The following is a 15,132-nucleotide window of genomic DNA, read 5'->3' as shown; positions in this document are numbered from 1 at the left end:
TGACCATTTTCGGTAAGCATGTTTATTTCGCCTTTACAGAAAAGGCACGTCAATGGAAAAAATGTAGGTAAGCAAGGTATGTTTTTTTTACAACAAAATATTAATTCAATAAAAATGATGGAAACTGTAGTTCCGAAAATCAACTTTCTTGAATCGAATTTCACACCATTCTCTGGCATTGAGGAGATACATATTATTTTGAAAATTCGAAGAATTTGAAAATCGTTCTGAAGGCTCTACAGATAGAATAGATATTCGAAAATAGTGAAATTCGATTCTAGAAAGTTGATAACAGTTACAGGGTCAATTTTCATCAATTTTATTGAATAAATATATTGCTTTTAAAAAGCATAAATCATCGAAAATAGTCAATATCAAATTTTCAAAAATTCACAAAAAATTGAACAATTAATTCGGGCAGCTGAAATTTTGTTCATGAGGGTTTCAGAGTTCAAACCATGCTCTTTCCAAAAATCGCAGCCCTATTCCGATCGGAAGGGGAAACGTTGAGAGCTTCCTTTGTTAGAAGAATCAACATGAAATAACATAATAATGTCACCCCTTTTGTTTTTAAGATTGGCAACCTAACTTAAATTTATTACGCACTTAGTTTAGATTTCTATGTTACCAGGCAAAATATTCAACACCTGCCTCCGTACACCCACTCATAGTAAGATCCAAAATCAGGTAAGAGGTCGATGATGTTAGAGCTAAAAATGAGAGATTGGAATTTCCCAATGTTTTTTCCCTTTAATACCTACATATTATAGATCATCATGAACTGATCGATTAAATCGTACTACGTTGTCATTCAAAACCGAATACCAATATTTGTAGCTATATTTTGCAATTTCTTGATTCGATATTTTTCATTGCCGCGCAACATAGACGAATAAATCGTGGTACGTTATTGAATTTTCCTCTGTACATACTTTCCAAAATAACGTACATATTAAAATTTATTCTAAATATCCACATTTTCCCAGTTGTCTAAACCTGCCAACGAATGTACGTAAATCACGAATTTTACACATCGAAAAATATTCTCATATTTACACAATTTTTTTTTCAAATTCATTTCATGCAGAAATCGTTTTATTTCTTTTTTTTATGGTGAATAGTGCAGATGCACTTGTTATGTATGCAGAAAATTTCGAATTTAAATACAAAAATGCAAATTAATTTAAAGATTGTGTTTTTTGGGGGAATATTATTAGTCTTGATCGTAAGTAAAAGAGTAGAATTTTAAGAATATTTTGTTCAAAACATAATCAACGTAAATATTTTATGTATCAGTTACTGTTTTTGAATTTTTTAAACTGATTTCTTCAGATGAATATTTTGAAGTGTGACGGTTTCCAGTCGCATAGTACGAGTACTTCGAGTGCTTCTTCTAGTGGAAAGCCCAAGATAGCGAAAAATCCTCCACCAGGCACACCCCCACATTTTCCCAACGGGGACAATAATTGGATATTCTGAGTATGTAACGAACTAAGAACGTATAAAATGTTCACTTGTATTTTAAAAAAATAGCAATATCACGATGCCGGAATTTTTGTACGTACGAGTACATCAAATTTATAAAATTTGAATTATAAAACTATCCTCACACTCTCTGTTTTTCATCTTTCGTTCGAATTCAGTTTGAGTTTCTACGAAATGAGTTTCAATTTTATGATATGCCTTTGATTTTTTAATTTAAAAAAAAATGATTCTCACTCGGAGAATTTTTTAATACGTCGATTGTATAAAATTTAATTCATGGCGCTTACAGATACACATTTATAGGTATTATAGGTGCAGAAATTTCTGAAATGAAAACATGAGAGGGAGTCGAATTAACATGTGTTACGCAGAATGCTTCCGAAGTACGCTTTAAATAATCCGATTCGTTGTATTTTTTCAATATAATCTTTACAAACGCAGCATACCATTTTAAACAGGTGTAATGTAATCCTCTACACAAATTCCCCAGTTGTTCAAACTAATTGATCATGATCAAAAATCACAACATGAATCGAATTTCCATATCAGAAAAATAAAAAAATTCTCAATGTAAAAAAACTTTCATTTGAAATCGTTTAATACGTGCGAGCTGTGCTTGAATATTTTTTCGCGGAGTGGAAGAGTTTGGAAATTTCAAGAGGTAAGATGCAAACGAGTTCAAAAATCATCATATCCTGGCAATATTTTTCGTTTTAATTGAAGCATACGTTTCCAAAACGCACTAAGTCCAAAAAAACAGTATAATTTGGAAACGTAAAAATCAGCCATTTTGGGCCGCAACTTTTTGCTAGATGGCCTTGCAACCTCAGAATCTTTGAAAATGGACTTACAAGGGAACCCTCCCACATGATAATCTCCGATTTGAATAAAACTTGGATTAGTGGAAGAGCACCTCAAAAAACCCCCCATCCCCCAATTTTCAGCTGCTGAAGTTGATTTTTTGATTTTTGACACACGTTTGAAGTTTTGAGTACACAGGTAAAATTGTTCTGTGAATTTGAAAAATCGTCGTTTCTCCCCACCACATTAACTTCAGCAGCTGAAATTTTGGCCAGAGGGTCTATGCTTGATACCTAATCGACTAATACTACCGCCGGCCGGATCTGGAATTATCATCAGAAATCGAATTTTTTGCCCAATTGCTGGTTTTTAAATGCCATTGAAAAATTTGAAAAATGAGTCAATCAAGCTCTTTTAATGAACTTCAAGGGCTCAAATTTTGGTCAAACAGTCTGTGCCGAATACCAAATCGACTCATACCATCATTGGCCGGATCCGGCCGTCCATTCAGAAAACAGGATTTTTTACTGTTTTTTCTCATGTTTTGTGTGAATTTGAAAAATGACCGTTTCTCCCCACCACGTGAACTTCAGCAGCTGAAATTTTGGCCAAAGGGTCTATGCTTGATACCTGATCGATTAGTACTACCGTTCGTCAAATCTGGAATTATCATCAGAAATCAAATTTTTTGACATGATTTGAGAAATAGTATAAAAAATACACACAACTTCAAACACTCGCCAAAAATCGAAAAATCAACTTCAGCAGCTAAAAATTGGGGGATGGGGGTTTTTTGAGGACCTCTTTCCACCAATCCAAGTTTCATTCAAATCGGAGATAATCACGTGGGAGGGTTCCCTTGTTAGTGCAGTTTGGAAACGTATGCTTCAATTGTAAGTACATAAGTAATATGTTTAGCCAAAATTTATACGTGTGTTTCGTTTGGAAAGTTTATAGAAAATGACCAGAAAGGCTACTCCCTGGTAAAATAGGTGAAATGTCCCTGTTCTCGGATTTTTGAAATTTTTATGAAACACTGTTGGGTACCTTTAAAAAAATATTGGGAGCCAAAAAAAGTTCCCCCACCCCACCACCATTGCCCATATTTGCGAAAACGTACCCAACAATGTTTCATCAAATTTTTAAAAATCCGAAGACAGGGGGCATTTCACCTATTTTACCCCGGAGTACCCTTTCTAGCCATTTTCTACAATTGAAAAAAAAAATGTATTTCGGGTAAGTCCATGTCAATTCGACCAAAAAAAAAATGCGATTTTGAATGTCATGTCTATCGATTTCGCTCACATTTTTTCTTACAACGTCCACCCACCCAATAAGTAAGAAACCCGCAATCAGTTTGGATCCAGTCCCCTTGGGAGGCGGGTGGGTAGGGGTTGCAATTATTTTCACATTGTCTCGGGGTACCCAACTTCAGCAGCGCATTTCTCCAAAGCTATGATACTTTGATCTAAACTGATTTCACAGTTCGAAAGGGCATTGAATTTTGAACTTTTCAAGTATTTTGAAATTTTCAAAAGTTGAAAGTTAAACTTTCAAATTAAATGTTCAAATTTCAAAATGGCGCTGTAAGTGGGAGCTACCATTTAAAATTCTGAAAAAATGTCCATAGATGTACCATTTGATGCTTTTTTGAAATATTCAATTTTTGAGATGGGATATTTTGATGGAGAGGGAGCACCCCCTCCCTCAAATTTGGGCAAAACTTTCAACAAAAAAAATCTGGGACATGTGATGTATCGAATTGTATGTTTTTGGTGACGCTGAACACGAATTTAACGTCAGATTTTTGATTGGATCTCATCCACGACCCCTAGCACCTCCCCAAAAGGGGTAAAAGTCAAAAAAAATGGTTTTATTTGTGTGACAATCAGTGAATCATTTGAAAAAAAAAATAATAGAAAATACTTTTCAAATAATTTTACTTATTGAATTTTTTCAAAGAAAAAAAATTATTAGGTAAAGATTGAGGTTTTTTTAATTACTTTGGAACAACTATTTGTGTTGGTAATTTGGTAGGTACTTGCAGCACTTAAATTATCCAGTTGTCATTGAAGGGTTATTGGGAGTACTGGGGGCTTTACGGTTCACAATGGGAGATAGTGACGGGCTCTCAAAATCAGCTTCAAATTTTGAAATTATTCATCGCGTGAAAAAAAATACGTATAAATTTTCCAAACGAAATACACGTACCTTAATACCTATACATTTTGTCTAAACATATACCCGTACTTACAATTTAGAACGAATAATATTACTAGGATGTAGTCACGAAAAAACGTAACTGGTGCCAATCTTGTGAATTGAAAAAGTTACGTGCCGTGCTACGCAAAATTGAAAATTCACCAATTTTTAAAAATTGACCCGAGTTATTTAAATGGTGGCAGGTACTTAATCGGTTGTACTCGAGTGGGGGAATCAAAAATATTATTATGGCCAGTTGCCTAATTTTAAAACTGAAGACGCAAACTTGGTTTAGAATTTACAGATTTGAGGAAATTTAAGGTGCCTTTTGAAAATTTTCTAAATTTTTGAATTATGTTTGCCCCTTTGATTTTGAAGTAAGGCAAAAATGCTACATATACCTAGCATTTAATGAACAACCGCCTATTTTCAAAATTGAAAAGTAGAAGCAAACACAATTTGAAAATATTAAATTACGTTGGCCCATTCAATTTTCAAGTTTCAGTCTTCAATTACCGTTTTTTTCGATAATTTTCACAGAAAATGTTTTTTGCGAGCTTGAAATTATATGACAACAATATTCAGATACACTTAATAACAGTAAAAAAATCTGAACAAATAGTACTTTCAATAATTTTCAAAGTTTAACGTAATTAAACGCACATTTCCCAGTTGTTTAAACTTAATGATCATCGATCACACGAAATAATTCACCGAAGAGATGAACCACTGGGCAAGGTAGATAATTTTCAATTTTTTTTTCTGTTCACGTTTGTAAGCGAAGCAAGCGCATTTATCCGAGTCCCGTTGCGTGAAAAAATTTCAAATAGGAAAAAGTAAAATGCAAATCAAATCAATAATCATCCTCATCATCGCAATATCATGCATATCAATTGTAAGTACCTACTACCTAGTATCTACAATCTACATAGATCTTCTGCAGATTTTTCCTCAGCATCGTAAATATTTAAATTGTCGATGTACGTGTGTTTCGTTTCGCTAGATAAATAATTTCGAATGTGCGGCGGATGGCGTCTCGCAAATTCCTCCAGCCAACTATCCACCACATCCACATATCAAACCCAATAACGGTCCACCGACTAGGCAGTTTCAAAACGGACATTGGGTGTGGATATTCTAATCAACGGACCAAGAATGCACCAAACAGATCACTTGAAGCAAACACGATACAGAAATCTAAATTGGTTTTTTTTTTCGCCATAGAAAAAGTACAATGAAATCATTTTTCAAGTAGCTATTTATTCATTTCTAAATAATTGTTTTATTTATTTACCTACTACATTTATGTACCTATAACTTTATACCATTACCTACTCAGGCAATTTCAATTTAAAACATTTTTTTCTCATTGTTGAATTATTTCTACTTTTACCTAGAATTTTTGCATCGCAAAAGGTATTACAAAATTTTGATTTGAACAATAATTCTTTTTTTGAACTCTTTAAGGTAATTATTCCGTACGTATAAATGGTATTAGTTTCAATTTCAATTTTTCAAATAGGTACCTGCTTGATCGTTTGAGCTTTGAGACTTGATACTTGAAATGCCTTCATTTTACAAAATACCTCAATATTCACCAAGATGTCAATTTTTTTTTTAATTCATCGCCATCTTCTGTAATTTTCCCTAATAATTGAATTTCAAAAATATTTTCTACAGTCATTCATTTTTCGGAGCTTTTTTGATATTTAAAATATTTTCCAAAAAACTAGTTACTACTCGAAGGCCTCAAAATAATGTGAAATTTATTTGTGTTAAAATGAAAACAAAAAAATTGAAACTGGATGAAAATTTGTATACAAAGTATTTTTTAATTTCAACCAAAATTATTTTAAAAAACAATACAAATAAATGAGCTCATTACATACGTTATAAGACAACGTGTCTAACAAAATTTCAAATTTTAAAATTAGGACTTTAGCAGGACATTTTTAAAACACTAGAGATTTTATAAGAAAAGGGATGGGGGGGAGGCAAAATTTTACATTGGAATTTTTCGCTTTTCCAATGTCTTCAAACATCCCAAAAAAAATTTTCAAGCAAGCGGATGTCGAAAATATAATTTCATCATTTCAATTTTTGATTTTATTTTCATCTTAAAGGTTCTTGCTAATGTTACAAAATTGGAAGAGTAAAAAACTTTTTTTCAACAAATCAAATTTTTTTAAAATGTGCAAAAATTTACTTAATGGAAAATTTGATTGACATTTGGGGGAAAAAATATACCAATTTTTCGAAATGAAACGGCGAATTTTAATGATTTCTCCTTCAGGTCTGGAATTTTTCAGTGTGACGAGTTAGTTAATTATAAAAAGTTTATTACTTTGATTCAAAATTTTGGAATTCAAATTATTTTTTAAAAAAAAATTCAAAACTGAAGAAAAAAGCAAACGAGCCCGAGCGAAGTGAGGGCAAAAGCTTTCAAAAATTAATGTTTCGAGAAGTGAAAAAAAATTCCTTTATGCAGGGAGGAGTTGATTTTTTTAATTCAAACTTTGAACTTTTCTTGAATTTGAACAATACGTTTTTCATGAGGGAAAAAGAGCAAATAGCCCGAGTGAAGCGAGGGCAAAAGCGCTCAAAAACGTGTAATTCAAGCTCTAAAAAAGTTGACAAATGAGCTCTTTTCTACGGAAAAAGGATCTTGAAAAAGGAACGAACTTTTTCACTACTTGCATCACCTGTTAGATACCCTGTTTCAATTTAATGATATGCCTTTGATATTTTAATTTAAAAAAAAAAAAAAAAAGATTACCACTCGGAGAATTTTTTATACGTAGATATAAGTATAAAATTTAGTTCATGATAGGTACAAAAATTTCAGGAAACATGAGAAGTGAGTTGAATTAACACGTGTTAATACGCAGAATGCTCCCGAAGTACGCTTAATAAATTAATCCCATCAGTTGTCTTTTTCCAATAATTTATACAAACGCAGCATACCATCTAACAGGTGCTTGTAATGTATCCCATACGCAAATTCCCCAGTTGTTCAAACTAATTGATCACTGAATTTCCATATCCGAGGAATAAAAAATTCTCGATGCAAAAAAATTTTCATTTGAAATCGTTCAACACGTACGATCTGTGCTCGTATATTTTTTCGTCGAGTCTAAAGTTTTGAAATTTCAAGACGTGAAATGCAAACGAGTTCGAAAATCATCAATATCCTGGCAATATTAGGTATTCGTTTTAATTGTAAGTATGTTTAGCCAAAATGCAGGGTGTGCGGGGAGCGGTGGTACAAACTTCAGATTTGGATACAACCGAATACGACTAAGAGTAAGAAAAAAGGTTAGATATGTGAAGGTAAGGCCTATCTTCAAAATTGAACGGGCAAAAAACGTTTTCAAAATCTTGGAACTAAAATCCAATTTGGACCATGGAGGCCTGTAGTACTTTGAAAAATGAACAAAATTACCTATTATGACTTTTTGCCTAACTTGCCAATTAAAGTGGTTACAAATTATTTTTAATTTCAAAAAATTGCGATGAAAAAAATGATTTACAGTCATTTTTTCGATTCTGAATTCTCGAACCGACATTTCCCGAATACCGTTATCCCGAATCTGGTTTCCCGAATGCCAAAATCCCAAATCTTTTGTTTCCCGAAATCCCGAAAAAATCTCATTTTTAGAGAATTACATTTTTTAAAACGTACTGAAATTAATGAAGAAAATTAAAATTTTGAGAAATCAGACAAAGTACATTAAGGAAAATAAAAGACATAGTAAATGAATGAAACAAATCAGGAAAGATGAAATTTAGAATTTAAACGGGCTTCGAAAAAATCGGGTCTTAAATAAGGAAATTGAACCAAATGAGCACAAAAGCAAAACTTGAATTTTGTAGCTTAAAAAATGGTCCAGAAAATAATGAAAAAGAATTTTGGGAAGTGAATAGAAAAAATTTGAGTCATTAAAAAAGTTTGATCTGCAGCGGAAAAATCAATCTCAAGAGTGGAAAAGGCACCTCAAATCAATAAAATGACTAAACAAAATGAACATGCAATTGGAAAAGTCGAAATTTCAATAGGTCTAAAAAACGAAGAAAAATTGAAAATTTCAAAAATCACTTGAAATAAATTCTTAAAAAGTGAAAAATAAAAGCAAAAATAATGAAAAATTAGAAATTCTGAAATTTAAAATTCGAATAATAGTCTTGAAAAAGTCGGATCTGCAGTAAAAAATTAAAAATTTGGAAAATCAATAATTCGGGATTTTGGGTTTCGGAAAAACGGATTCGGGAAATATCCGTTCGGGAATTCCGATTCGGGATTTTGGGTGGCAACCGTACGAATACTACTTTGTCAAAAAATAAAGAAATTTCGTAATGATCATTTTTTCTTACTCTATACATGCAGACATGGGAAGACATACTGAAAGGTCATTGACCTTGAGAAACCAGACAGGCAAACAGACGACATTGGTAGCTAGGCAAGTAGGTCAGTGGTCTTGAGAGTCTAGACAGACGGGTCAATGACCTTCAAAGACCAGACAGACAGACTTTTTGGTTCAGATTTGATTTTCAAAAATTCACTAAAAATTGAAAAGTCCATTTGAGGGCATAAAATTTTGGCTGGTGATGTGTTTTTGCATGCTTTTTCAATTTAGCTTTGCATTTCAAAAATTTTTCCGTCTTAGTTGGGATCTCTCTTATTAGATGAATTCGAGTGAAGTAAAAAAAAAAAAACAAAATTTGGTAGCTCCTTCAATTTGCAAGTTAATCAAAAGGTCATAATAGGTAATTTTGTTCATTTACCAAAGTATTGCTGACCTCCATGGTCAAAATTGAACTTTGGCTCTTACGTTAGATTTTGAAACCGTGTTTTGCCACTTCAATTGTCATAATAGAGGCAACCGGGTTATCTTACATTTTTCTTACTTGTATGTACTTGGTTATATTATATCCAAATCTGAAGTTAGTACCACCACTCCCCAGACACTCTATACATAAAATAAGTAGGTATGTGTTTTGTTTGGAAAATTTATATATTTTTTCCGCCAGATGAATAATTTCAAATGCGAAGCTGAGAGCCCGTCACCAACTCCCAAGGGTAAACCTAAACCCCCCGATGATCCCAATAACCCAGAAAATTATGCCAATATGCATTTGGATAACCAATGGATATTTTAAATGCCAGAAGTATCGGGTTACCAACAAAAACAGTTGTTCTACAGTAATACGAAAAATACCTCAATCGTTACTCATTAATTTTTTTCTTAAGAAAAATTCAACGAAATTATTTTAAAACTATTTTTTATTATTTTTTTCGAATGCTTTACCTACTGATTTACTTCATGTACCAAGATGAGAATTCAATTCCATTTAAACAAACAGAAAATGAATAGTACATATCCATTACAAGTCATGTTTGCCATTTTTCTAGGGTTTCAAGCCCCACTGTCCCAAGTATAAGAAAGACAGAGAGCAAATTCTAAGGGAGCTTACTTATGATGATGTTCTAACAGACGATGAAGATTGAAGATATATGTCAGATGTTCTTCACCTTTTTAAAAAGCATTGGGATCTACGACCTTATTCAGTGAATCTTTATTTTTTTGCTTTGTTATTTTGTGAATTATTTTTTACTTGCTATGTTGTCTGTACATGATTCATTTATTTGTTTATAATGTGAATGTATTGTAGACATAAAAAAGCCCAGATGCTGAAGCGTCCTAAAATAAATAATTTCATTCATTCATTCATTCATTCATTCATTCATTCATTACATTTTATTTTCAGAGGTGTGACAAATCGATGTGTATTGTGTGGTGGGAGACTGGAGGTGTGTGTGTGTGTGTGTGTGTGTGTGTGTGTGAGAGAATTTCTCTCCTAACTTTTCAAGAGGACCCATAGGCAAAAAGACAATTCGTTTCAGTTTGTTTATATGCCTTTATTTTCAATTAAAAGAAAAAAAAGACTGACACTCACTCGAAGAAATTTTTTTATAAGTAGATATATCAAATTTAGTTCATACAGCGCTTACAGATACAGATACAGAAATCTCTAAAAAAAAATGAGAATGAGGCTGAATTAATATTTGTTACGCAGAATGCTTTTGAAGTACGCTTAAATTAATCCAATAAGTTCTACATATTTTTCCAATAATTTATACAAACGCAGTATACCATTTAACAGGTGGTTGTAATGCAATCCCACGCGCAAATTCCCCAGTTGTTCAAACTGATTGATCACATTGATCACAAATCACATGAATCGAATTCCTATATCGGAGGAATAAAAAATTCTCGATGCATAAGAATTGTCATTTGAAATCGTTCGTGCGAGCTGTGCTTGTATATTTTTTCGTTGAGTGGAAAGTATTGAAATTTCAAGACGTAAAATGCAGACGAGTTTGAAAATTATCTATATCCTGGCAATATTATTCGTTCTAATTGTAAGTACGTTTAGTCAAAATACAGGGTGTCCGGGGAGTGGTGGTACAAACTTCAGATTTGGATACAACCGGATACGACTAAGAAAAAAGGTTATATGAAGGTAAGGCCTATCTTCAAAATTGAAGAGCAAAAAACGTTTTCAAAATCTTAGAGCTAAAATCTAATTTTGACCATGGGGACCTGTAGTATGTACTTTGAAAAATTAAAAAAATTACTTACTATGACTTTTTGCCTAACTTGCGAATTGAAAGGGCTACAAATTATTTTTTTAATTTCTGAATTTTGTAGTTTAAAATGATCCAGAAAATAATAAAAAAGAATTTTGGGAAGTGAATAGAAAAAATTTGAGTTATTAAAAAAGTTTGATCTGCAGTGGAAAAATCAATCTCACGTGTGGAAAAGCCCACCTCAAATCAATAAAATGACTACACAAATGACCATGCAATAAAAAAGTCGAAATTTCAATAGGTCTAAAAAACGAAGAAAAATTGAAATTTTCAAAAATCACTTGAAATAAATTCTTGAAAAATAAAAAATAAAAGCAAAATGATGAAAAATTAGAAATGCTGAAATTTAAAATTCGAAATAGTCTTGAAAAAATTGGATCTGCAGTAAACAAATTAAAAATTTGGAAAATCAATAATTCGGGATTTTGGATTTTGGGTTTTGGGAAAACGGTATTCGGGAAACATCTCATTCGGGAAATGTCCGTTCGGGAATTCGGATTCAAGATTTTGGGTAGTAACTGAAAACATTAAATGTGGAAATGAATACTTTCTTAAAAAATGAAGAAATTTCGTTATGATCATTTTTTTTCTTACTCTAAAGTTTTTGAATCCCAAAAATTGTAATTTTTAATGAAATCTTTATCAAATCAAAAATTGATGAGCTTCAAAAACTTTTAAAATTTTAGAGTAAGAAAAAAAATCATCATAACAAAATTTCGTTTATTCTTTGATGTAGTATTCATTTCCCGAATTAATTAAAGGCCTAGATTCTAAGGCGTCCTTAAATAAAGATTTATTCAATTCAATATTTTTTTCATCGCGATTTTTTGAAATTGAAAATCATTTCTAGCCCCTTCAATTTGCAAGTTAATCAAAAAGTCATAAAAGGTCATTTTGTTCATTCACCAAAGTATTGCCGACCTCCATGGTTAAAATTGAATTTTGGCTCTTAGATTTTGAAAACGTATTTTGCCCCTTCAATTTTCATAACAGGCAACCTGTTTATCTTACGGTTTTTTTTTTACTAGTATGTAGATACTCGGTTATATTAATAGGTACTAGGTACCTATATCCAAATCTGAAGTCAGAACCACCACTTCCCAGACACCCTGTACATACAATATGTGTTTCGTTTGGAAAATTTGTATATTTTTTTTCACCAGATGAATAGTTTCAAATGCAAAGCTGAGAGCCCGTCACCACCTCCCAAGGGTAAACCTAAAGCCCCCGATGATCCCAATAACCCAGAAAATTATGCGAATATGCATTTGATTAACCAATGGATATTCTAAGTGCCAGAAGTATCGGGTTACCAACATAAATAGTTGTTCCATAGTACAGGGTGCGGCAGAAAAACCGAACGTATTTTAAATCGCTATTGCGCCTTCTGTATGCGAGTTAGAGAAACGAACAGCCCGGCATTGGAAAGAGAAAAAAAGAACAATTTTTTTGATACCATAACAAACTATCATGGAGTACTCGTCAGCCCAACAGCGCGCTTATGCGCTTGAGTGCTTTTTTTGAAATAATGATTCCCAGATTTTTACAGTTCGCGAATTTTGAAAACATTCCGCAATTGATCGTGAAAAATCTTTTTTTTTCTGAAAAAAATGTAGAGACATTGGGTCAAAATCTTCGTAGAAACTGGCTCTGTGTGTAAAAAACCCTTCTGGTAAGCAGAAGTCCGTGAAAACCTCCTCGTAATCCAATTTGTTCGTGAAGGGTTAATGAAAAGTCCGAGTTGTTCCGCCTGCATACACGCAAACGCAACCAGGAGATGCCAAAACGAGTTCTCTGGGCTTGAATTGGCGAGGAAGAGTGTACAAGACGGCCAGACGTGCCATACACCTGACAAAACAATGATTTTGTTTACGTCAGAAGTTTGGTAACCAGTTAATTTTGGAAAGTGCCGATCTTGTCTGACTGTCGCGCTCGCCCGATTTTTCAGTTTGTGAATTCTTTTTATGGGGGTATCCGAAGGCAAAGGTGCATGAAACTAAATCACATCATCTAGAGGAGTTGAAAACTACGATTAGACATCATTTTAACGATATTCCGATGCCCATGTTGGAAAAAGTGTTCAAATTTTTTTTTGCAAGATTTCGCAAATGTATCCAAAATCAGGGTATTCTTTTGACCGATTTTATTTGTAAAGCAACTGAGCTATCGAAATAAATTTTTTTACCAAAAAAATTGTTCTTTTTTTCTCTTTCCAATGCCGGGTTGTTCGTTTCTCTAACTCGCATACAGAAGGCGCAATAGCGATTTAAAATACGTTCGGTTTTTCTGCCGCACCCTAATACGAAGTCGAAAAATACCTCAATCGTTACTTAATTAATTTTTTTCTTAGAAAAAATTCAATGAAATTATTTTTAAAACTATTTTCTATTACTTTTTTTCGAATGCTTTACCTACTGATTTACTTTATGTACCAAGATGAGAACTCAATTCAATTTAAACAAACAGAGAATGAATAGTAGTACATATCCATATTACAAGTCATGTTTGCCATTTTTCTAGCGTTTCAAGTCCATTTTCAATACAAATTACTCAGGCAAAGTGCTTTTGAAACACTTTTTTTTAATTGTAGAAAATTGTCAAGACATTTGACGAGACAGCTACAGCAACGCAAATTGTGTTTTCCAGTTAAATGATATTTGTACTTTAATATTCAAAAACTTTCATTTTGGTTTTTCTTCGTTTTTTACAACTGAAAAAAAAATTCGGACCTCACGAACGGGTATTTTCGTATTTTGGTGACTCGAGAGAGCACTATACGATTTATGAAAGAAGAAAGTGTCTTTTTAAAGCCTGAATTCAAGACAAAAAATATGAAATGAACAATCTGAATAAATGTTTTTCACAATTGTAGCTGTCCATGCACATTTTCCAGTATTTTTTTTTTTTTTTTTTTTTTTTGAAAAATTTAAGAATTTGGACCAAAATGTTGCTGTAAGTACTTACTATTTTGATATTTGGGCTATATAATGAAAATTTCTGTTTCACTTTTTAGGAAATTGGTTTCAATTTTTTGATATGCCTGCCTTTAATTAAGAAAGAAAAAAAATTCTCACTCGGAGGTACAGAGATCTCTGAAAAAATGATAATGGGGCTGAATTAACATTTGTTACGCAGAATGATTTTTATGTACGCTTAAATTAATCCAATTAGTTGTGTTTTTTCAATAATATATACAAACGCAGCATATCATTTAACAGTTTGTTGTAATGTAATTCACTATCACTACACAAATTCCCCAATTGTTCAAACTACAAATATTGATCACAAATCACAACATGAATCGAATTTCCACATTAGAGGAGGAATAAAAAATTCTCAATGCAAAAAAACTTTCATTAGAAATCGTTTAATACGTGCGAGCTGTGCTTGTATATTTTTTCGTCGAGTGAAACAGTCTGGTAATTTTAAGACGTAAAATGCAAACGATTTCGAAAATCATCTATATCCTGGCAATATTATTCGTTTTAATTGTAAGTATGTTTAGCCAAAATACTCGTAGGTATACGTGTGTTTCGTTTGGAAAATTTATGTATTTTTTTTCACCAGATGAATAATTTCAAATGCGAAGCTTACAATTCGACACCACCTCCCAACAGTAAAACTAAAACCCCCAAAAATCCCAATAACCCGGAAAATTATGCCAATGTGCATTTGAATGACCACTGGATATTTTAAATGCCAGAAGTACCAGATTGCCAACACAAGTAGTTGTTTTGCAGTAATTTTAAAAAAATATCTTAATCATTACTTATCAATTTTTTTCTTAGAAAAAATTCAATGAAATCATTTTAAAACTATTTTCTGTTATTTTTTTTTCGAGTGTTTTACTGATTTACTTCATGTACCTAGCTACTTACCTATATGAGAATTCAATTTAAACAAACAGAAAATGAGTAGTATCGATTACAAGTGATGTTTCATTCATTGTTCTAGCGACAAGCTCACTTTCATTACGAATTACCCAGGCAAAGTGC

At 32.4% G+C, this 15,132-nt stretch overlaps 1 protein-coding gene and 1 long non-coding RNA gene across 3 annotated transcripts in view; one reads left to right on the top strand and one right to left on the bottom strand.

The window, feature by feature from the left end:
• Positions 1 to 15,132, bottom strand: part of LOC135841909 (protein BCL9 homolog) — a 45,947-nt gene that overhangs the window by 17,461 nt on the left and 13,354 nt on the right. The gene's annotated exons all lie outside the window — the stretch shown is intronic.
• On the top strand, positions 1,900 to 5,821 carry LOC135841910 (uncharacterized). The gene is made up of 3 exons (XR_010558020.1): positions 1,900 to 2,146; positions 5,268 to 5,383; positions 5,492 to 5,821. It is a non-coding gene; the product is annotated as an uncharacterized LOC135841910 (long non-coding RNA).

Source organism: Planococcus citri, chromosome 3 (genome assembly GCF_950023065.1).
Source record: "Planococcus citri chromosome 3, ihPlaCitr1.1, whole genome shotgun sequence".
Classification (NCBI taxonomy): Eukaryota; Metazoa; Arthropoda; class Insecta; order Hemiptera; family Pseudococcidae; genus Planococcus; species Planococcus citri.
The sequence above is the reverse complement of the archived record's forward strand: the minus strand, read 5'-3'. Positions and strand labels throughout refer to the sequence as shown.